Genomic DNA, 23,588 nt, shown 5'->3' with positions numbered 1-23,588 from the left:
GCGCATAAAGAGTTCCAAGTGTCATAGTCTTGCCGGAACCCAAATTTTTATGACATATACATTTATTATGAACTAATTACATTCATTTAAAAACCGTTTGTGAAAAAAAATCTTAGCTATATGAATACAAAGAAAATTAAATCCATAGATCCATGAAAGCATAAAACTTTTTAACTGACCATTCTTATGAGAAACGTCGGCGAAAACACCGCATACTCTTCCAATTGAATTTCACTAATATGCAGTTGGCAAGATTGAAATCCTTTACTTTTTTAGGTTATCATCTTCGTTCGATTTTTCCATGCGTAGTGTTTTACAAACCAAGCATATACCAGGAAATTTCTATGTATGAATAAAACCAACTATTCTTAGAGGAAAGGGGGAACTGTTTTGCCCCTACGGTAATGTTTCTTCTGGAAAATATGTCTGTCTTACCTTGAAAAATCCGACATTCGACACAAAAGCTCTATTGTTTCAGGTTAAAATATACCATTTAGCAAAACTAGGGCAAAAATGCACTATAAGTAGGGAAAAATTAGACAGAAAACCCGGAACCTTCAACTATAAGTGCAACAGTAAGCATTAAAAGATTGACAGCCGCTGTAAAAAGATGTAGCGAATTCACAAATTTTCATTTATGACCATGTTCTGCATGTATAATCGTAACTGTTAGAAACTACTAAATATTAAGTTCATCCCATGGAAATTCATAAGCACTAGGGGAAAAAAATTTTTTTTGGTGCTTGGAATATTCACCTGCGATATTTTTTATTTGATGCTATTTTAGAACTTTTTAGTTTTAATTCTTGCACATGCGATGCCATTTCATATGTATATATATATATATATATATATATATATATTACTTTGCAGCAAGATTCTCAAGAAATATTTTGTGATTATTTTGTGATTTTGCAGTTGAATTTTCATGGCGTAAGTGTGAAAAAAAGTGAAGTTTAATAAAATAAAAGTTAAAAAGACAGAACGTTTAATAATAAGAAGACTCATGTTTAAGTCCTTTTACCAAAAACTCAACACGGTGAACTGAGAAAAGACTGAAGAGTATTAATGGCAACATTCAACACTCTAATCAAGAATTCTAAACATATGTTGCATTTAAAAATTTTGTATTTTGTTGTTGAATTTTATTTTATTAAGTGCGAAGAAACTCGCGTTTAATAATAAACTTAAAAAGACAATAAAAGTTGTGTAGGTCATCGTGATAAGAAAACTTCTGTAAATGTGATGTAAATGAATTCAATAATTCGATTTAAATCAAATGTTGAATAGTTGTCAAGAACTGCACAATTAAGCGCTATACGAGGAAGCTAGCTTACCAACTCTATATTGGTGCGTCAGACGTCAGCGAGAGACCGCAAAGCAGAATAAATACAACTACTAGAGCTAGCAGGAAACTAAGCACGTAGCACGTACATGATGCCAGAAACACTTTCTCTCTCAACGGATACGGATTAGGAAATTTCTGTTGTGGCTCCGGAAAAGCCTGAATAAGTTAGGTAAAAAAATTAAGCCTCTGGGGGTACATGATATTGACGAGCTAGCAGGTGGAACTTCAAAAACTCCAAGAATATAAGGTAAAAGTGTGAAGACCGTTGTCCTTCTGTACTACATGTGTGCTAATCTGATTGAAAGCGACTTAAGTTCCACCGCGGAAGAAAACAAGTAAACTTCAGCAGGCAAAGCTAAGTTAAGAAAGTTGTGGTCTCTATGCATACGAGAAGGAAATGGTCTGGTCAAATTATCTTCTAGAATGATTTGGTAACTAGGAACTTCTCAAAAATTTGCCTCATCCCAGATAAGTTCAGTTTTGAAGAAACACTTATTAGGCTTAGGAATCTGGTGCACTAAAAGGTCGATTTTTAAGTCGTCGTGGATCAGTTAGTGTCTTATCAAGTAAGGAGCATTTACAATTCTTCTCAAAATCTTATCCTATACTTCCTGAAGGTTGTAGAAGTCTGCCTTTGAGGCTGATGCCCAGGCTGCAGACGCGTAGCATAGACTGGCCTTATAATGCATAGGTATATCCTTCCCTTTCTGTTGAGAGAAAGTTTAGAGTAATTTTCTAGGAGTAGAGAAAGCTAGTTGGCGATAGATATCACAGGCTTTTCCTATGACGTGCTTAATATGACAAGAATATGTAAGCCTTTGGTTAATGATGACCCCCAGATTATTTACATTATTTTCACGCTCAAAATTTCCACCAATAAATAGAGGTTGTTCAATGCCATTTTCCGAATCTTGTGCCTTCTTAACAATATGAGCTTTAGGGCATTTATACCGATTCTCCATTTCCTGAACAGTCTCTATGTCAAATCCAAAACCTCAGTTGAAATACTTAAGGTATTTCTCCCGCCTTTTAGCATGCCTTCGTAGTGTCGTGGTCAGCAGGCTGGGCGTGTATTCCAGAGGTCCGTGGTTCGATTTCCGGCGAAGAAGGCGTTGTTTATTTTTCACATCTCCTGCTTCCAAAAATATCCTAATGACTCTACATACTCACTATTATGCATTCTGGTGATAAATACGGAAAGGGGAAGATATAGAGATCAAAATTAATGTTTAATTAATATAACATTACCTATTTTTCTACAGGAAGTACATATCTACGACCAGAGACTGCGAAAATAAAGGTCCGGTAGAGACTTTTGTGGATAAGTAAATACCATTAATGTATAAATATATGTATGCAGCCAAGATACATGTACATGAAACTTGAACAAAAAATAATCTAACAGGATTTAAAAACTATAAAAACCCATAAAAGAATTCAGAATTTTCAATGATTATGCAAATTTATTTCAAGACATCGAACAATAGAATTTTCTTTTCTTTTCCAAAATTTACACATTATATTCTCACAAAATTTTCGCCGCATTTTATATTGAAAACGGAATTTACTCTCTTATCAAATGCCTGGTCATTTCGTCCGAACAAAAACCTGCCAGCCCAAACTGATGTAATGCGTAAAGTACCAAGATAAATATACAGAAACTTCACAATCCAAAACATTAATGATAGGGTCTTGATAAGTATTAGGGCGCGGCACTTGCCAAAAAAATAAGACGTATCAGATCGTATTCTGCTCGTCTGCACTCTTCTTTCATCCGGGTTATCTCGAATATATAAATTTTTTCGAGGCTTAATAAATATATTCTAAGCTGACAGTCAAGAATTACTGAAGATTGTATCGAAAATTATATATTTGGAGGGGAGATAACATAGAAGGTCCTTTTGCGTTTGCAGATTGGTTAATAACATATGAACCATGTCGAGTTTTGTCGATCTACTAAAGTTACTACAAGTAGAATGGTCGGATATGAACTGATTTCTATGCACAGAATTTGCGTTCTGTATGAACTTTACTCGCAGTCATTCGATTATTGAACTCATTAAAATGTCTGAGAAAAAATTTTCTACTGTACTAAACCCTTTATTGAACGTCATTTGTTAGTTGCATCAGGAAATCAGTTCAGCTAAAATAATTGTTAACAGAAGTCTCGATGCTCACTTTTTTGTTCGTATCACTTTTTAGACCAAAAGATTGTAAGGTTATTATTTTAAATTAACCAGTTAATATATTAACTATACATATGATTTCGACAAAACTCCTTTCCGTATTCCTCACCGGAATGAAAATGGTTGTAAGTATTTAAGCTGAAGTTCTTAGATATTTAGTCAGAGAATGTTTCTGTCATTTGCGTGCTACGGGGTTAATTTCTGACAGCTATAGTAGTTGTAATTATTCAGCTTTGCGGTTTCTCGCTGCCGACACTTAAGTTCTGACACGCTGGTAATTTATTGAGCCAGCGTCTAAGTTAGAGTATTTAAATGTGTAGTCTTAGACTATTGTTCAGCGTTTAATTTAAATTGATTGTTCTCTTTATTTACATCACTGCGAGTTGTGGTTAGTGTAGCACAAGAGCGTGCCCTTATATTCCAAGTTCTGTTTAAATAAAAATATTGTTATAACCTTATTAAGACTTTACCACTTATCTCATATGTAGAGGTAACTCGCTTCACGTCTGTTAGGGTTATAAGACTAAAATAGCAGTATTATATGAAGTGAAAGGCCTATAGAATGCTGCCATGTATTATTTTTAAAGAAATAATATAGCGAATATAAAACAAATACACAGCAACATTCAAAATTCAATCCGGAATTCTAAGGATAAGCTGTTTTTAAATATTTTGTGATTTTGCTGTTGAATTGAATTTATATGTGGCATAATTGCGGAGAGCGCGATATTTAATAAGTAAAGCAAGCACATTAAAAGCTAAGAATAAAAAGACAAAAAAAATTTTTTTGTTAGCCATCTTACTAAAAATTGAACATTCATATGATAAGCTAAGAAAAGATTGAACAAATATAAAAATATATGCCAATACTAAACACTGCATGGGAAACTCTAAACATATACTACTTTGCAGCTTTTAAAAATTTTGTAATTTTGTTGTTGAATTATATACGGCGTAAGCGCGAAGAAAATTGTTTTTAATAATAAAGCTAGGGAAAAAAAAAAAAAAAAAAAGAGGTAGCAGGAGGGGTGAATGCAACAGCAGACTTGTAGACTGCGATCTCAGCCGTAAAGAGAGTGTACAAAAACTCTAACAAACACTTTGGGGCAATAGTTAAAATCTGAAAACTTTTCAGTTTTTTTTACTTATTTATTCTGAAATGCCTCCGCTTTGTTTTGAATATTGATTTAACTAACATAAAAAATGAGATCAAACTGCCTGAAAATACAAGCATATCGTTAATAGTAATTTTCCATTAATTTTAATTTGGGTTATTTCTCCTTCCTGTATTTTTTAACTGTTCTTAGATTAACCATGATTTTCATAGTTAGGCGCGAACGTTGATGTCGCGTGGATAATAAATGCATGATAGGGTAACCTTATAAGAAATTTTCTTTTCCCTTGTCTCTTGACGTCTGTGGTGTAATTAGAAGCACATCCAGCTGACAATCAGGAAGTGCGGAGTTCGAATCCCTCTGAGAACATCCCCGAACTTTTTTTCTCTTCTTGCTCTAAACTAAGCCTAACAAATCTACAACGTAATAATGTAAAGGTGCAGAAACCGTGTGAAGACTCCGCTAAACATATTTCGAACGTCAAAATTACTTGTGCTTTTTGAGTCAGTTATTTTAATACGCTAAAAAAGCCAATTTTCCTGACTCCATCTATATTGAAGAAAGTCAGAATTCTAGAGTATAGCTAAGGAATGGTCAGAGACGGAAAGAGGAAACAAGCTGCTAGACCTGACTTCACGGTTTTAGTAACATCCAAACAGAAAACTTTTTTTTTTCGTTTCTCTCCTTCCGAGTTCATATTCCTTTTAATAACCTTGCACCTTCTGTAGGGTAAACGGTAACCTCGAACTTGCCCTTAGGGAATAAACCTCAATTGTTTACATCCCTATTATCATTTGGGAGCAGCAGTATTTAATGAATGGGATTGGGCGACATTAAACCACTTATTACTAGGAAGCTGCCCTTTTCCTTTAATTAACGATATTAGCTACGGGAAGGTTAAAGTAATAAATAAATATGCTTGCCTCCAGATTGAGTAAACTGGAAGGTGAGACCGAATTTATGGCGGTGGAATACAGCAAGACTTGACTATTAGAAGTTATGCGAGATTTAAAACAGGATACCCTAGTGAGTATAAGGTGAAGGAATGCCTTTAATGTGTATCTTTTTCAGGTTTTGTAAACTGAAAAAGGAAACGATAAAATAGTTTTAATTTTCTTAAAGTATTTCCCTGCTGAACAGATAATAAACTGAGATAATAGAGCGCCCACTTATACAAGTCGATCCAGATATTTTGTCATTGCCATGTTGCCTCATAGACCAACGCCATCTGGAAGAACTATCTAAAAGGTGCTTAGACACTAGACAATACTACTTTGCCCCAGCTAGATTTCGTTTTATTTTTCATTGAGAATATCCAAGAACTGAAATTCGGAAGGCTCGTATGCTTGTTTTGCTACCATCAGTTATCTCAACAAGACATACGCATCAATGGATTCTAAGTGTTTTGCGTTAAGCATAGCGATGTTAATTCTCAAACATGATCATAGATTGAAAATCAAGGCGTTCGGCGTATAATTAACAGTGTCTATTGACAATCATTAAAACCGCCAAACACTGACGTTCAATCCCGGTTCTACATGCAATAAACCGTCGATGTATTGGATTCTTTTTTTTTTTTTTCAATATTTTCGTGTGCAAGTTTTTTTTTTTTTTTTTTTTTTTTTTTTTTTTTTTCCCCTTAGGAATAGCGTGAATATTAGAGTTTTCTCTCAGAAAGGTCTCCACGACAGCATACTTCCATTCAGCCGATAGTTCCTCGCGTACTTTGCCGCAATCGATAAAATAACAAATATACTAATCGAAAACTCACAATTTATTTTTGCTGAAGTTAAATTTTGTATATTTTCTTATAACACTATGCAAGTGGAAATATATACTGAAGTAATTAGCAATAATAATATCGCAGAAAGTACAACCTGTATCTATACATTATGCTCAAAAATTTCCAATTTCTGTCGGTGTTAATTATTTGTGTGATACATGTTAACTTTTTATTTTATTAATAATTATTATTGATGAATGAGTAAACAAATTCACCTATCCATGGACAAACGTCACTTCTCAATTCGACTGTGACCAACAAATAATTAATTCCCCTAATCATATGTGGAATTATCGCATCCCTCACGTGATGCAAGTGATTATCATGCTCTGAAAACATTTTGAAATATTCGTGGCTCGAATCCTGGCGAAGGCACCGTTGATTTTCTTGCTTCCAAAAATCTGATGTTCTCTGCAATGTTGTTGGCCAGCTCTCTAAGATGAGCACCTCTGCATGTGACCACTGTTTCGAAGAACATAAATAAACATCGCCGCTCACCATTATTTCCCTAAAAAAAGCCTCGTTCACAGGAGACCAAAATCATCTGGAACCATGTGTGGTCGTCTTAAAAAGGAGGACGTTTGCAAATTTTTTGCCAAACAGTTCGAGCTTACGGTTCAAGAAAGGGAATAAAAATACTTTGTTTCTAAAAAATTCTGCTAATAATACGAAAATCTGATGCGGACACCATAGGACTTTCTGGTGCGGTCTTTTAAATTATACGCATTTTTTGTTGCACTGCATTTAAACTTATTTCCTAGAATTATCCTAGCTTAATTAACCGATCCCTGAATGTAAGTTAAAAATGACATTGATATCTGCAAATTTTGAAATTAAATATCGTGTTCCTTTTTTTTTTTTTTTTTTTTTTTTGTCATACGAGAGTCAAACTTTTCATAATTTTACTTTTCTATAAACGAGTATAAAACTTTACTGGTAAACTTTCTACCTGTGCCTTCGAAGCATTTCTAAAAAGGGGGTATGAGCAATAGGAAAAACGTTAAGAGAGCTGTGTGGCTTCAAGAGGGATTTACTTTGAAGACTTTTTAATATAAATGATAAATTCGTTTCGTTAAAATTCGTTTTGTAATAATAAATTCGTTTTGTCAGCATCAATCCAATTGTTTTCAGAACAAATCCTAAATATGTACGCCGATAAAAAAGGAAGGTGCACTAGCAGTCCGATATACATAATTTGAACGTACTATAGCTAATCGTTTTTGAGTTATGCGAGACACATACCTACGAACACGTAGGCATGTATGTAGATATTTCGCGACCTCTATACGTAAAAAAAATCCCTTCGGAATCCATTTTACAGCCCGTTTTTGAAAGAAAACGTTTTTTGAAAGAAAAGTTTTGTTCTTTATTCTGTCCGTACGTAAAGATGTCACGGAAAAAAAATCGTCCTAATGGATTAGGGAGCGGATAAAATGGATATTTTCTTTGAAATAGGATACCTGAAATTTTTCGCAATTACAATACTTCCTTTATTTCGCACAAGAAAATAAAAATATAAAACGTAAAGGAATAAAAACATTGATACCATCAATAGATAGCTAGTTCAAAACGTCCTTTGCACGCATTTTGATAAACTTAAGGAAACAATGCAGGACTCACGAAGAACAAAGAACTTCCTGTAGCCTCCTAACAAGCGAGCTAAGGTCAGAAGTAAATGATTACTTTCAACATATGAGCTGACACCAAATACCACAGGCTCACGTCAACAAAATGAATGTAAATGATGGAAGAAAAGCACTTAGTTCTCAAAATATGATAAACGGCTTGTATCATTAAATATTGTTAAAGCTTATTGAGAAACGCAAAGTAATTTTTTAGCCCAACTGCTTCATCATCATTTGGAACAATTTTTTTTCCCCGGTTGCGGTCATTATTCATTTCCATAACCTCACAACTTTCTCCAGCGAACACTCGGTTAACCTAATTATCAAAGGGCAAAGAGCGCATCGAACGTTCGAAATGAGGGTGACTCTTTCTAAATACCAGCAATAGTGGTGGTTTTTTTTTTTTTTTTTCTTTTTTCTTTTTTTTATTTATTTATTTTTTTTTTTATTTTATTTTTTAGACTTTTATCAAGTTACCAAATTGTTAACAGCACATGCAAGAACCCTAGTATCAGTGTCTTTCGAGCACAGAAAAATAGAGCAGAACTGGAAATATCCAAACAAACTGGTACCGCGGCAAATAAGAACACAGGAAAACTTTAGAGCTTTGATAAGAAGGTAAAAAACTAATAAATAGTCTTTATAAATTAAGCTTTTATTTGAAACTCATAAATAATTAATGCACTAAAAATAGAACAACCAAATACTACATAGTTTAATGGGAACAACAGAATTCTCTTTACAAAATTCATCTACAAATTTATATCTCAAATGAAAGTACATGCAATCCTTTACAAATTTATAATGGATAACGTCTCATACTTTTGAAAATGCAATTCTATTATTATATTTTGTTATTTAGGCGCCCATGATTTTATTATTCGTGATATAATGTAGATGAATTTTGTAAAGAGAATAATTTAATCCCTTTCTCCCGTTAAACTATATGATAAATTATTTTCCTACTTATTTTCCTACTTCCATTAATTATTTTGAGTTTTAAACAAAAGCTTATCTTATAAAAATGTTTTTTAAATTTAATTTCATCTTCTTAGTCTCCATGATACGTTATAAATCAAATTATCTACTGAATAATCATTTTCTAACAATGGGTAATCACTCTCTTACTTCCACAATTGCTACGTCAAATAGTCTAATAAATTCAGAGATTTTGACAAAAAAAATCAGAAATTATGTTAAAATCTTATATAAATTTCATTCAGAAGACATTTTTCCCGCTCTATCCGATAGTGCAACCAGTAAAATTCCGCAATTTTAAGTTTGTTCTTAAACGAAGATAATGTGCGAAACTGGTTTCAGTATTAAATTTTAAAAATACAGAAATCTATATCGAATTGTATAAAAATTGCTTTTTCACCTTTCTATTGTCATCTACAAACAGTGTATGTACAAAATCTAAACTCGATAGTTTATCAACAAGTAGTTTCAAAATCGAAAGAAAACTTTTGATCAAACGGCATGAGTGAAATAACAAGTACAATAGCTTTTAATCAAAATATCTGGATTGAATTGTAGGGATAATTTGTCTGTTCTAATAATACATGTCAGAGAATTTATAAGGTATTTCTCCCGCTTTCTTGACATGTCTTCGTGGCGTGGTGGTCTGCACTCTGGGCGCATATTCCAAAGGTCAAAAATTCGATTCCGGGTGAAGGCTTTGCTAATTTTTCATCTCTCCGGCTTTTCCAATTAACCTAATGTCTCTTCAGTGGCGCCCGAACTAAAAGGGTAGTGGATGATGAATCTCCACACCCAGGATTTGGCGATTGGGTCCCCTAAAAACCCCAGTCGCCCTTTAAATGGGGGAGCATGTAAGGTATTTCTCCCGCTTTCTTGGCATGCCTTCGTGATGTGGTGGTCTGCACGCTGGGCGCGTATTCCAGAGGTCCGCGGTTCGATTCCCGGCGAAGGTATTGCTAATTTTTTATTTCTCCGGCTTTTCCAATTAATCTAATGTCTCTACAAATCCATCCATTTATTTATTTGATTCTACAAGCATCCTATAATTAAAAATGCTACATGGATAATAAAATTCCATGTCTAATTTTTAGTAGCCGCCTATAAAGCTTTATTTTAAATTGGGGTACTTCTACTTTCAATCCTAAAAATAAGCTGCGTCATTTCCAAATTAATCACGGTCATACGATTCTTATATAACGCTTATGATACATGTATTTACGTAAAGGCAAAAGTGAAAGTAAAATCTTTGTCATTTTGAATTAAATCGAAAGTTTAATTAAACCATAGAAATAAATCAAAACTGTTTTCTTCTATTCAGAAATGAAGTTCACCATTCTTAATATGATTATAAGCCGAAGGCTTTGAAAAACTACCAAAACGCTGGCAGAAAATCAAAATTTAGGTGGTGAATGTACTACGCACACTAAAGATACTGCTTTTATGTTTTTTCTTTCCCTAACTTTATTGAGAATGTTTTTTGGCAGAAAACTTTCTTTACAATCAGATAATAAAACTAACGATGCAAAAGGTAAAAAAAGGGGGTAGGAGGAGCGAGAGAGCTCAGCGAGGGAGCGAAAATCTTAACAAACTCTTTTGGGCAACCGATAAAATCTGAAACTTTTAACATTTTATTTTGTTTTATTATTTATTTATATTTTTTTATTTGTGTTTGTCTATGTATAATATTTTGCTGCTTGTGTACCACGTAGTAGATTAAAAACCGAGACACTGCAACTAAATTCCAGCAAAAACATGAAATAAACAGACACAGATTCATCTTGGGAAAACCCTTATTTACAAATAGATTGAGCTTTTTTGTTTATGTCTAGAAGCATCGCGGAGATCAGTTTAATGTTCGCTTGTTAGGGTGGAACTGATATGGGTAGAGCTCCGTGTGGTATTTGGTTACTGTTGTACGGTTAAGTCTGATTAATTGTTAACTTACTCATTGTTTACCCTTCTGTATTTCCGATGAATTCGTAATTAATTAGAAGTCAAAAATTCTAAGAACACAGATTAGCGGTAAATTGTAACACTAACAATATAAAAATTAATATTAAAAATATAAACACTAACGTAATCAACAAATTATTTAACTAAAATGGAACGAAGAAACTAAAATTAAACAAAACTTATCCACCGCTGTTTGAGAGATCATAGAAATACAAATGTTTAAATACATATAAGATAGGTGATTTCTATGCATAATGACCACGGCTTCGGGTGTTCGCGAACTATATCTTACGCGCTAAAAAATTCAGAAAATCACTCACCAGAACCAGATTGGCACATATGTGGATGACTCACGAAATAAACAGCGTTTCTCTACGTTGCTCAAATTCCCTATCTTCTCTACATTACATACTTTTCGCTGTTTAAAATGCAACCGAATTTGCATAGAGGTTGCATGAAAGAATTGCCATAAAAATGACGTATTAGATCATTTAAATTATTAAAATGAAATAAATCTTACACTTTCATTGCTGAAAATTTAAATTTAAAATTAGCTTGATAAGTAAAATCCTTTTATTATTTCAGAGAGTATATTATTAATATTTGTGATAAGTACGTCCCTCTGGAGTTTACGAAATTTTCCGAAATTATTATATTGGCTTTACATTAGAGAGCCGATAGAATAAAAAGGTTAAATTTCGAACGGAATTCCACCTGCTTCTTTTCGAACTTTTATCAGTTATCTGAGGCGGAAGTTTTATTTTTAATAAATTATAGCCGTAATAAAACTGTCAACGTTAACTTCGAAAAAGGCTGAATAAGAACAGTACTACTGAGACCTATCCGTACTGGAATGATATATTGTCTCTATGCAAAGCTTGAAAATATATCAGTCATCCTGACATCCCTCAAAGCTCGTAGTTTTATGCTCGCTATACCAAATTGGCTTTATTTATTGCCATCGTCAAGGAAGCAACTTACCCAGTGGGGTATTAGCATGTCACCCAGAGGTCTCATTGAAAAACAGAAATTTTATGGGGGAGAGACGATGCTTGCACTATGTTCAAGACGAATATAAGCCTATTTCCCTCCGCAAAAACATGCCTAAAAACGTAAATTTTCTTTGCATAAGCAGTTAAGAAATTTAGAGGTAGTCACATTCAGTTTTCATTGTAGATATACTTGTTAATTTAATATCCTTAATTTTCGTTAGCTTCTGTTTCAATTTAAGGAAGCTTCATTGAATGAATCTAAAATTTTCAAATCTGGAATTTAATTAATTTCTAGAAGATGAATTTAATTTTAATGGAACTAAAAAAGCAAAAGTCGGTCCGAATTTTTGCTAGCATAAACTACACAGAGTGTTTACATATTTTTAAAACATTAATAATTAATGTTTAAAATCCAAAAGGTTTTTTTTAAATGTTCGATGGGATAGCCATTTTTTCTGGTAAGTACATTGTGATTTCTATAACAGAAGGATTTTTTTAAAATTTCAAGGTTTACTGATTTCCCTTTCTCTTCTACTACTTTCTAGAGTCCTATAGGGGTGGGTTTGCGCTTAGAAAGAGCTCTCTTCAAGAGACTAAAAGGCAGATAATCCGTAGGTGAAACGTCAAGGAACTTCGCAGGCAATCGTTGAAGAGGTTTATATGCAATACCCGTATTAGTCTTTTCCAAGGAATACAGTGGTACTTTTCGAAGTATGATTTGTTGCTTTGCCTTGATGAAGGTCTCCCTTTTTGAAAATCATTGGGATAAAGAAGTGGAATTTCTTGTGTAAATATCGAACGCAAAACTTTCTCTTGAGAGTATGTTGACTTGATTTTAAAATTTTTTCCGCTGTTCTTATTTTAAATTTCCCATTGTAAGAGGATCTTGCGACAATCATAAACCCCTTACTGAAACCTTTTTTGCTTTGATGCAATATTTTCAACAACAACGCAGGTCTGCACACTTTTCTTCCATCGTTTTCGGTATTAAATATACTTTAATTTATATTAATTTCTGTTGTAGTCATTTAGGCAAACCCATGCTTCATCAAGGGTCCCAATGTATTTCCATTTATCTCCTAAATAGCTTTCATACAAGGTTCCAAAAATTGTTTTGCATTGAAAGAAATTACATTTTTATGCACAAGAATAAATTTATTCATTTAGTTATAGAATAATTATTTCTTATTCTATAACTCAGTTATAGAATAAGAATTTTTCTTTTCGGAAAGCGCAAAATCATATCCTTCAATCCACAGCTTGTTGACAGGCGAGATTTTGGCACAAGAATAAAAATTTAAAAGTTGCAAACGATATTTCTCCTATCAAATAATAAACTGTTGCCAGAAATTTTTACTCCAAAAATATTTACTTTTTACTAAGGAAGAACTGTAATTGCGAAAAATTTCGGGTACCATATTTCAACAAAAATATCCATTTCAACCGGATATTTTTGCGTGACATCTGTATGTACGGACAGAATAAAAGACTGTTTTTCCAAAAAGAATTATAAAATGGATTCAGATGAGACTTTTACTTGACATATGTACGTACGTATGTATCTTAGCTTAACGGAAGAACGAGAAGCCGTAGAACGTTGAAATTTTATATATGGGACTACTATAACATGTAATTGTGCATCTCCCTTTTTCATTTCAATCGGCATATATATATATTTATATACATATTTCCACTCTGTTGCCTGGCTCGGTGAGCTAAGTTTTCAATTTTTATATTTTAGTAAATTGTGCATTTTTTGCTTAAACTGATTGAATTATGTGATTTCTATGTTTCGGTTGAGGTTTTTATGCCTTTTCTTAATCTACATGCATTAGTTCCGGAAGTATCAACAATTTAAAAATTCAAGTAGCAATTCAAGGCCTAACGAACCGCCATTTGTTTACATTTGAAACTCAGTAGACTAGTAAATTAAGTCAAGTTCGGCACGCTAATGTCTTTTTGCCGAGTGGGACCAAAAGTAAACTTTCAGTTTTCTGCACCGAAAAATCTGTCTTCTTGCCCGCTGGCCGAATTTTTTGTTTTTACGTAGAAACTCTAATTTTAATTGTAAAAATTGTTTTTTAATTGTTTTAACTATATTTGTTGTTTTATGTTTTCCCATATTTTACAATTTTTAATAAAGATATTTTGAGTTTTTTTTTTTTTTTTTTTTTTAAATTTTTGTCTGGCCGCGAAGGAAAAACTGAATTAATTGAATGAAAAATATATTTCCAATTAAATTCGAGAAAATAAGTTTAAACAAAATGCAGCAAAAAATGTGTATAATTTAACAGGCCGTACAAGGAAGTCATGTGGTGTGTACATCAGATTTTTATTAAATAATTTTCTTATTGATGGTAAAATTAACAGGTTTTTAAGTATTTTCATACCTCATTCGCCTACGAATAAAAGTACACTTGTAATAAAAGATGAGTAGCGCGATAAACACCTGTCGTTCTTCTTTATTTGTATCCTAAAAATATTGAAACAGTTATTACAATATTTAAGCAGAATAATCTTGAACGAATTTATTGATAATAATGCATTACATTCATAAATTAAAACTGCTATTGTATATCCACGCGAGCACTCTTTCCGCCCAGCCTGGATGTCATTTCTTCCCTTACATTTGTTATGCCTTTCCTCCATCCTTTTTGTAATATTAATATATTTCATTTTGTAATATTATTATATTTCATGAATACTCATATTTTTGACATAAGTGTATAAATATCCTTCGAATTATGATTTTTGAATTTGGAATAACTGTGTAATGAAACAAAGAAATAAAAAATGTGCAATTCCATTCATAAGCATCCTTAAATTTAAAACTTGTGTAAGACGACTACTTCTGTAAGTGATCATATTTCTCAGACCGTAAGAAATATCGGTACTGAACATCACTTTTGTAAGACCACTTCCAAGAAAGAACAAAAATTATCTGGAATCGTAAGTGGTCGTCTTAAAGGGTATGCATTATACATCAGTTATATCGCTTTCCAATGGAAAGAATATCAGCAAGTTTTTAGATATCAGCGAAATCAAAACAAAGATGTTTGATAGTTACCCATAAAGTAAATATAATTACATGGTTCTTGACATATATTTCTTTATAGTTTTGTTCTTTGATACTTTTGAAGGCTTATAGTATTTAGCGGTTCGGGTGCTCAAAGGAAATAAATAAGCACTGTAATAAATACAACAAATACAACTACAACCACATTCATAACCCCATAGCCCTCAAAGAGTCGTTTTGCCTTAAACAATTAACATAACCTGATCTGTATAAGAAATACTTAAAACATACTGAGTGTAAGTGAAAAGGAATTCCAAATCGAGGACGAAATTACAATAGTACATCCGCGGGTAATTCGTTCCGATACTTGCGAATGCTAGATAAAACAGAAATTCGTTTAACAAACATAAGCAAAATTAGATTTAATGGTAAATTACACAAGCAAGATAATGTCAACATTAAATAAAGTAATGATAACGTATACTAGCGTTTCTCAACTTTTTTTCACTCACGTACTCTTTGACCTATCATCCCTCCTCCATGTACCCGAATTCACCTCTATTATGTATCATTAGTAATATACGGGTACAGTATTAACGTTATAATACAAAGACATTTTTATTTTTACCAGTTATGCAAAAATGGCGTACATTTGTAATTATACATGTTTAATTTAATAAAAAAATAGGAGCACATTTAATGGGAGCTTTGAGGCTGTTTGACAGCTTTCAGTAATTTAAAATCCGGATCGGAAGATGACAAGTCCGAACTTATGCTGGAAAATTTGTTCCTGTACTACATTTTAAGGACCATTAAGTGTAGGACGAAAAAGCCCTCTCCACACTAACACGGTGGAAGGTAACAGAATAGTGATTTCCTTGTTGAATATTTCAAAATGTTCTTCTTTCAAGTCACTCTAGAAAGAAATATAGTGTCCCCCCCCCAACTGTAACTTCACTGACAACAGCTTTTATCATTTCTTTATTGTTCAATGTATTTGCCAATGTCCACCATTACATCCTTTTATCCGTGTATCCGGGACAATATCAGGTACCCTTGGGGAAGGGGGAAAGCGTACCACAGGTTGATAAACACTGACGTACACTACAGTACATACGCACTATATTACTACATAAAATTTCGAGGAAGTATTGTGTCCTCCCTTGTGCGCTGTTGTAGTATAAGTGGTACATCCAAGCTAGCGACAGGATGATCCGTGATTCGAATCCCGGCGAGCTACAACTGATTTTTCCAGTTTTCGGCTTCGAAAAACTTAGTAATCTCTACGAAGTAGTGTTATATTATGCGCTATAGCATGCTCTCTTTCGTACTTATGAAAGTAAGAAATTCTAGCATTTTAAAATTATTTTGAAAAAAACGGGTGACAAATGGAAAGAAATGCAATTCTTGCACTATATAGCATAATCTATTGTTGGAAAGGATGATAAAAATAAGACTCATTATTTGCATTACCCTTACATTTCAGGCAGCGCCCTTTATAAGCGTGAAAGCTACACTAACGTCTTACTGGTGACGATAGGATGAATGCTATAGACGCTAGAATGGAACCAAGTTAAAAAAGAAGTATGGTAACAGAAACAAAGATTAATCAAATATTTCTTGGTAACCTAAAAGTAAGCGTAAGTTTCATTATGACCATTTCCGTTTAGCTACATCGGTGCGAAATGAATGTGCAAATGCACGAAAAGATATTATTAGGGGTATGTTTCTGCTGTTTTTCTATTGTACTTCTCTGTTACTTTACAAGTTGCAACGTCGTTTCGTAATTTATTCGAAACTTAAGACTTTCGAAATTAGCGGCAATCTTCCCCTTTCTGCTTGCTACTCTTCTGCGAATATTGAAACGGCGAATACGAAGCACAGTTCTGTTTTAATTCAGGAAGTACTAATTTAGGAATTTACTAATGTCGTGAAAGCGAAACATTCGGTAGAACACACTTATTCATTATACTACAATCTAAATTGCACAGTTTATGATTTGAACGTCTTTCTTTTTTCCAAAGTTCTCTTCATGTCTAGCCTAGTAACGAAATAACTTTGACATGTTTCATAAAGTAATAAAAGTACGAAATCTCCTATTAATGCCTAGCAAAGTTCAATTTCAGTTTGGTGCTCGTACTAATCTATAAAACTTTGCCCATTCTAGGGGTAAAAGTGTGGTCCTACTACTCCAGAGCAATCCAATCTGATATTTTTGAATTAAATATCAAGGACACGTAGTGCTGTCTATGGAGGGAAATCGTAGAAAGAAAGTTCAAGGAAGGAATATGTCTTAGGACAAATAATTACATTCCCAGGATGTAATCTAACAGATTTGGTTCAGAGAGTACGAAAACGGGTTCCTAATTTTCATCAATTCGCGTGGATAGTTTGGCGGAGCAGTCTGTTCAGCATATTCCGATATCTCCGTAACCATATGAGGTGTACTGAGATACCCTTCTCCTCGACAACGGATGCAAGGTGCCAGGTTTGGCAGTACGGACTGGCACTTAGGGCTAACTTGCCCCCTAAAGGAACTTTTGTTGTCTTTTATTTGTTGTTTAAGGTTACTAAATATTTAACTAGAGATAATAAATTTTATGAAAGGTTTTGAGGATATCTAATTCACCAATCACATAAGATTTCTAGATGATTTCAGCAAGAGAAAACTGAAAATATAGTTCAGTGTCTAACAATGATTAGCAATGAAAAATGTAATCATTGCGAAAAAATGTGAGATATATTTATTTTACTTTCTTCATTACGATATTTTAAAACTCTTGTAGAGTATGTAACTAGTTTAATGTATATTAATTAACAATTAAATGGCTGCAATAAATTCCTCAAGAATTCTTATAAACATTAGATCTTCAAAATAACCTGGAATGACCTTAAAAAATAACCAAATAAACAGAAAAGTAGCCTAAAATCTGAATTTATGAGGAATCTCTAAATATACGCAAGATAAGGTATGAGGCGATCTTTTTGACAAAATTTAAAGCCGGACTTTCCCCTTTTCCCTTTTATGCACATCAGCGTCCAAAAAAAAAAAAAAAAAAAAATCGATATTGTCTGTTTGTGCCTAATTACCACTCGCCCTCATTTAACCAATGAAGGTGTTATGGTTCGGCTATCATTATACGAGTATCAGACCGTAGAAAGTGCCTTCAGATTGATTGGCTTGACCGTATTGTGACCCCACAATGGGACACAAGGCCGTTTCTTTTCATCCCTCTCACACGTCATTCCTCAGCGGTTTTGTGGGTCGGAGAGAGGAATTATTGAAAAAAAAATGGCAATGCCAGAAATATTAATAACAAAAAGATCGGACAGTGAGCAGCCGTCCGGAGTATTTCCGCCACTCCCCATGTTTGCGCAACTTGGTGCTTGGCCAAAACGGCTGCAGTGCGAGGTCGCCTCTGTTAACGAGGATGAATCAAAAGTGTCCGTCCGGTGTCCTTTACAAAGCCACCGTCTATTGGGATATGTGGCGTCGCCAATCAGCATCTGAATGAGACGATTGCGTCGTTGGATCCAAACCGCTTTCCGGGAAAGGATGGATGTCCACGCCGCAATTGTTAAATCGATTTCGTCGTGAGACTTGGGAGAAGATTTGCGTTTCCTTTGACGGATGGCTCTTAAGAAAGGCAATTTATTGCATTTTCAGTTTCTCATGACGCGTTAGAAAAATACAGCCGTCTATCAAACATGATAGCGGGTATCGATTTGGGAGAAATTTGATCCTTTGTATTTTCTTATTGTGCGTTACGTTTAGGAAAAAAATGAGGAGAAAAATCTTTCCACGAATCAATGTCATATCAGTCTAGCTATTCGAGACTGATAGATTCTTTCCTATGGATGTAGACTGGTAGTCGAGTTATATATGTATAATACAATTAGTGTAATCGAATTCGAAAAAATATAGTTTTATGCTTCTCTTGAAAAGAACCAATACAAATTCATTTGATTTTTTCGAACAAAATAAACTTTTTAAACTGCATTTTAAACAAAAAAATCAAATAAGCCATTTATTACAATTAAAAATATTTCTTTTTACTTTCTTTGAGTTTAAAACATTTTAATCTTTAACGAGCAGAACTTTCGATGATGCGGATGATGATCTTCATGAGAGAATTGGCTGTATATGACGTGCACGAAATATGTACAAAACTGATCTAAAAGGAACATTGTAAGGAATTATCATATTCCCAGCGTACTATGATGATAGAAACGGTTAAAATGCCATGTTGACAGTTGGAAGATTCATCGTAGCACTGCCACAGTTAATTTCCCATATTTTCTGCTCTGAAAATTTTAGTGGTCTCGTTAGCGTCACTCAAATTAGTTCTAGATGATAATTAGTCTCTATATTATTTCGTCTTTCGAATTTTGTGCATTTTCCCAGTTCCCCTTTAAGTGGGAGAATGTATGATTAATTATCGCATTCTACCATTGTAATAGTCTCTAAAACATAAGAGGATTAATCAGGTTTTGAAGATTTAAGCTGAGTAATGTTTTTTCATCTTTCATTGGATCATATCCACTGGTTTGTGCAAAATGACTTGAACAAAATCAGAATGGATACTCTTTGGATTTCAGCATTTGGAATAAATTCCGGAGTAGAATTTCGTACCCTGTTAGAAGGATACATATTGCCAAATCTGAACATATTTCTGTGGGTATCGCAAAAAAATCGTTGCTTCGTCGTTATTAATGCTGCTAGCTGCTCTTTTTTTTTTTTTTTTTTGTATGGGTGAGGTTAATTTACGACAAGCATCCTTTATCATACACTTCTAAATTTCGGAGGAGGGGGCGAAAACTGAAAGGGTTCAGATTTCAGCAATCCCCCGATGGGGCTGTTTGAAAGTTTAATATGGTTTATCAGAAGAGATTATCAATAGAGATGGTCCAAGTGAAGCAGTGAAACATTTTAGAGGATATTAGATGAATATGAATTTAGACTAACATGGGAACGTTATATATCTTCTGTGTATTTCAGAAGCAAAAAATATGTAATTAAAGTCTATAAAAATATTTAACGTTTTTAATTCGATATATCATGAATTAAATACATTTTTATTTAAATGAATGAGGTTGAAAAATCAAAAAATAGTATTCTTAAAAACTGCATCTATTGCCTTTAATAGCTTAGTTTGTTATTTTAGGCAGGTTAAATTTGAAAGTTAAGCTTTCTTTTTGCCGAAAAGTGAAACAATGCGTTTATAGAGATTGAAGTAAATCGAAGCTAAATCGTGTTTGGAGATTTCAAAATCAACGCAAAATCATGTTTCGAAATACCCCTTTTAGGCTAAAAATATTTCATTACATTTTGTATTATTGAAAAAGTATCTATGAACTTTTTGTACTATTAAAAATATCTTTTGTCATATTTTAATGTTACCGAAAATCATTTTAAGCCCTAAAAAATCATCAGAAGATATTGTTGCTGTTTCGAGGCAATTTCAAATATAATACAGCCTTTTTTATTGCGCGGCACATATTATTTAGATGTATAAACCACAGTCTATTTATAGTAATGCGTACTATGATGATACTTTGCCTTTAAAATTAAAAATTATTAAAAATTGATAATTTTTTTAAGCTAAGAAGTGTTCCTTAGAATCTTAAGCAATCATTCACATAGTTTTAGAAATTAATTTAAATTCTTATCTAAATAAAATCCCGACTATTTCATTAAAAAAAAGTATTTACTTCTACGCAAAATGGCTCTTGTTAGCCTACAGACCGGGCTCCCGGCGCAGACAACATATCCAATATCAGTTACTGCAACGGAGAATTTTTGAGAAAAATTGATAAAATCATTTTTAAAGTCAAATAATTCCCCATGCACTTTTGTCGACAAAAAATGATACGACTGAAAATTTGTAGTGCGATGCAGACTTCTTCTAACGAAAAGCACCCAGAGTTCATTTATAACAAGATGCAAATTTTAAAAGTATTTTATTTTTAATTAATTGAATAGTGGTATCTTGTTTCGAAATATAAATATGTTTAGTTTGTACGCGGTGATAACTATATTGATTATCTAGTAGGGTTTCTCAAACTATGGTACATTTACATTACTTTTTGTGGTATAAATTTTGCACAAACGATTTCAATGAAACTCCAAAATGGCGCTCCTTTTGGTATATATAATGGCGCATGATGATACACTTATTATTATTATTATTTGTTCTTATTTATGTGGTACAAAATGTAAAATTATTGAGAATTCCTTTTCCGGACGCCGAGAATGCTTAAGTTGGTTCTGGACACTACTTTTCAAACAGCTGAAACCCTTTCCGGGAACCTTAGAGAATGCAATAATGAATAATTATGTCCTTTTAACGACTTGTTATAAAAGTTAATTTTTTTTTCGATTTATGGCTCTATTTTTTCAGTTTTAATTGTCTCCACTTCCTGGATCGGTTTATAACCATCTTTTAACAGAAGATTATGGTGATGATAGATGGGCAGGATATTCTTTTAGACGTATTCCTTTTTTTTTTTTTTTTTCAGCCATTTGTTTTCGTTTCGTGTTCGATGACTTGTTCTTTTCCTTACGCAGGTCAACCATTAATTCAACTCTCCGCTTTCTGATGACGTTCAATTAGACGCCGTTGCTGTGGTAACAGCTTCTAACCAGTTGCAGTGCAGGTGGTTAAAGGGGGGAGGTAGGCGAAAGAAAGAAAAAAATCGGCAACAGTTCAGATCCTAGAATTCAATGTTAGAATAAAGAGGAAGATATATTGCAAAAACTAGTTGTTTTTAAATTAAAAGTATTCATAAATTTATATCTTAATTCTTTTTTTACCTTACCAGCTTGTAAAAAGAAAATGGTTGATAAATTATATGGGGAAAATTTGAACTGGATGGAATATGCTCACAGGTGGATTAGAAACAAAAACAGGTGCAAACATATCATCGTTTCTTAAATTTGCTGACAAATAAAACAAGTTGTTACAAGAGATAAAATTTATCGCTCTCCAGTGAAATATGTTACTGTTACCTGTCCCGAGTTTTAATAAATATGACCAGGCCATGGATGGTCATAGACAATAAGGGTCTGCATCACTCTTTCTCTACCAAATTCCAGTTTTGATTGAGAAAAATATAAGATTATGGAATCCAAGGGTCTTGAACCTGTTGTCGTCTTCTACTGATATCTGAAAAGGATTTTTGCCCTGATGAATTTCTAGTACCCATACTCTGCATGTACTGTAGTAATAAAAGTCTACGTCAGTGTTTCCCAATCTTTTTTTTTGCTGCGCCCCACCTAATCCTCTCTGAAATTCTTATGCTCCCCCTAACACATACATAATTTTTAATGCTCAAAAATTGAAATGCTCACGAAAGAAATTTGAATGATAGGTTTTAGGAAGAAATTTCTAAGCATTTAAATATCCATGTCTACAGCGAAAATTCGTTATAAAATATTTAAAATGCACCACAATTTAAAAACTTTTTTACGTATACATCACGTACGCTATTCTTTATTTTTGGGAATAAAAAATGGAATTTCGAAAAATTTCGACTTCTTGAAGAAATTTTGGAAATTTGAACGTTCTTTGTCCCTTTAAACTCTGGACGAGTCCATACATCCCCCTTAACGATTGAACTGCCCACCTGGGGGGCATGTTCGTTGGAAAACGTTGGGAAACACTGGTCTACGTCCTGTTCAAAGTTCGAATTTCGCATCTACAAAATTTTTCCTTTTTCCTTTCTAGGATTTCCCGAAAATTTTCTGGAAAGTTATACTGCTTCCTGTCAACTAAATTGACTGTGTTATTCTATTTAGAAAATATGTTCAGAGTAAAGGGAACGAAATATTTTCCACAAGTAAAAAAAAAATGAAAGGGAAGATTCAAAATTAAGAAAATTATAAATAAAGGATTATGTGAAAGTATTAAGGATTGCTATCCTCAGATTTGCCTCAGGCATTAGTCTGTTGACACAGCACATTGTAATTTTTTTGAATTAGAAAGTTTTACATTTTGCCATACATTGTTCGAAGTGGTAATTTGTATTATTAACAAATCAAAAAAATTCTATTAACCACATTTTCAAGATGCACATGTCTTTTTCGAGGAGGTTTTAAATAAATGTTATTTTTTTAAAATTTGATGACAAAATTTGCATAGCATACAAATAAAGGATACAGTTAAACTTCTCTAATACTATCACCCAAGGTTCAAATAATTTTCATCTGTGGAGGTGGTCGTCTTGGAGAAGTAATTTTCAATACTAATGTTTGCTGACTTTGGTAAAAATATTGGAGACCATTAGAGGTAGTCAGTCATCTTAGGGATATGGTCACTGCAAAAGAGCTTTTTATATTTAGAAGGCTGTTGTTTATTCTTATTCCCGTCCACTAACCTCACAAAAACAAATATGAAGACATTTTGCATAAAAGTAATAAACAATGAAAAATTAAAAAAGTTGTTTTTTTTTTATATATATATATATATTTAGACCATCACGGCTCCCGATGATTTTGGTCTTCCGCGGAGAGGCCGTCTTAGAGAAAGAGACTATTGGTAATTTTCAATATCGTTATAGTGAAATCTTTCATTGCGACTACCGTTTGTG

The sequence above is a fragment of the Stegodyphus dumicola genome, chromosome 12, assembly GCF_044657685.1.
Source record: "Stegodyphus dumicola isolate Sdum_Otavi_A_Nest chromosome 12, ASM4465768v1".
NCBI lineage: Eukaryota > Metazoa > Arthropoda > Arachnida > Araneae > Eresidae > Stegodyphus > Stegodyphus dumicola.
This window is presented reverse-complemented; position numbering follows the sequence as displayed.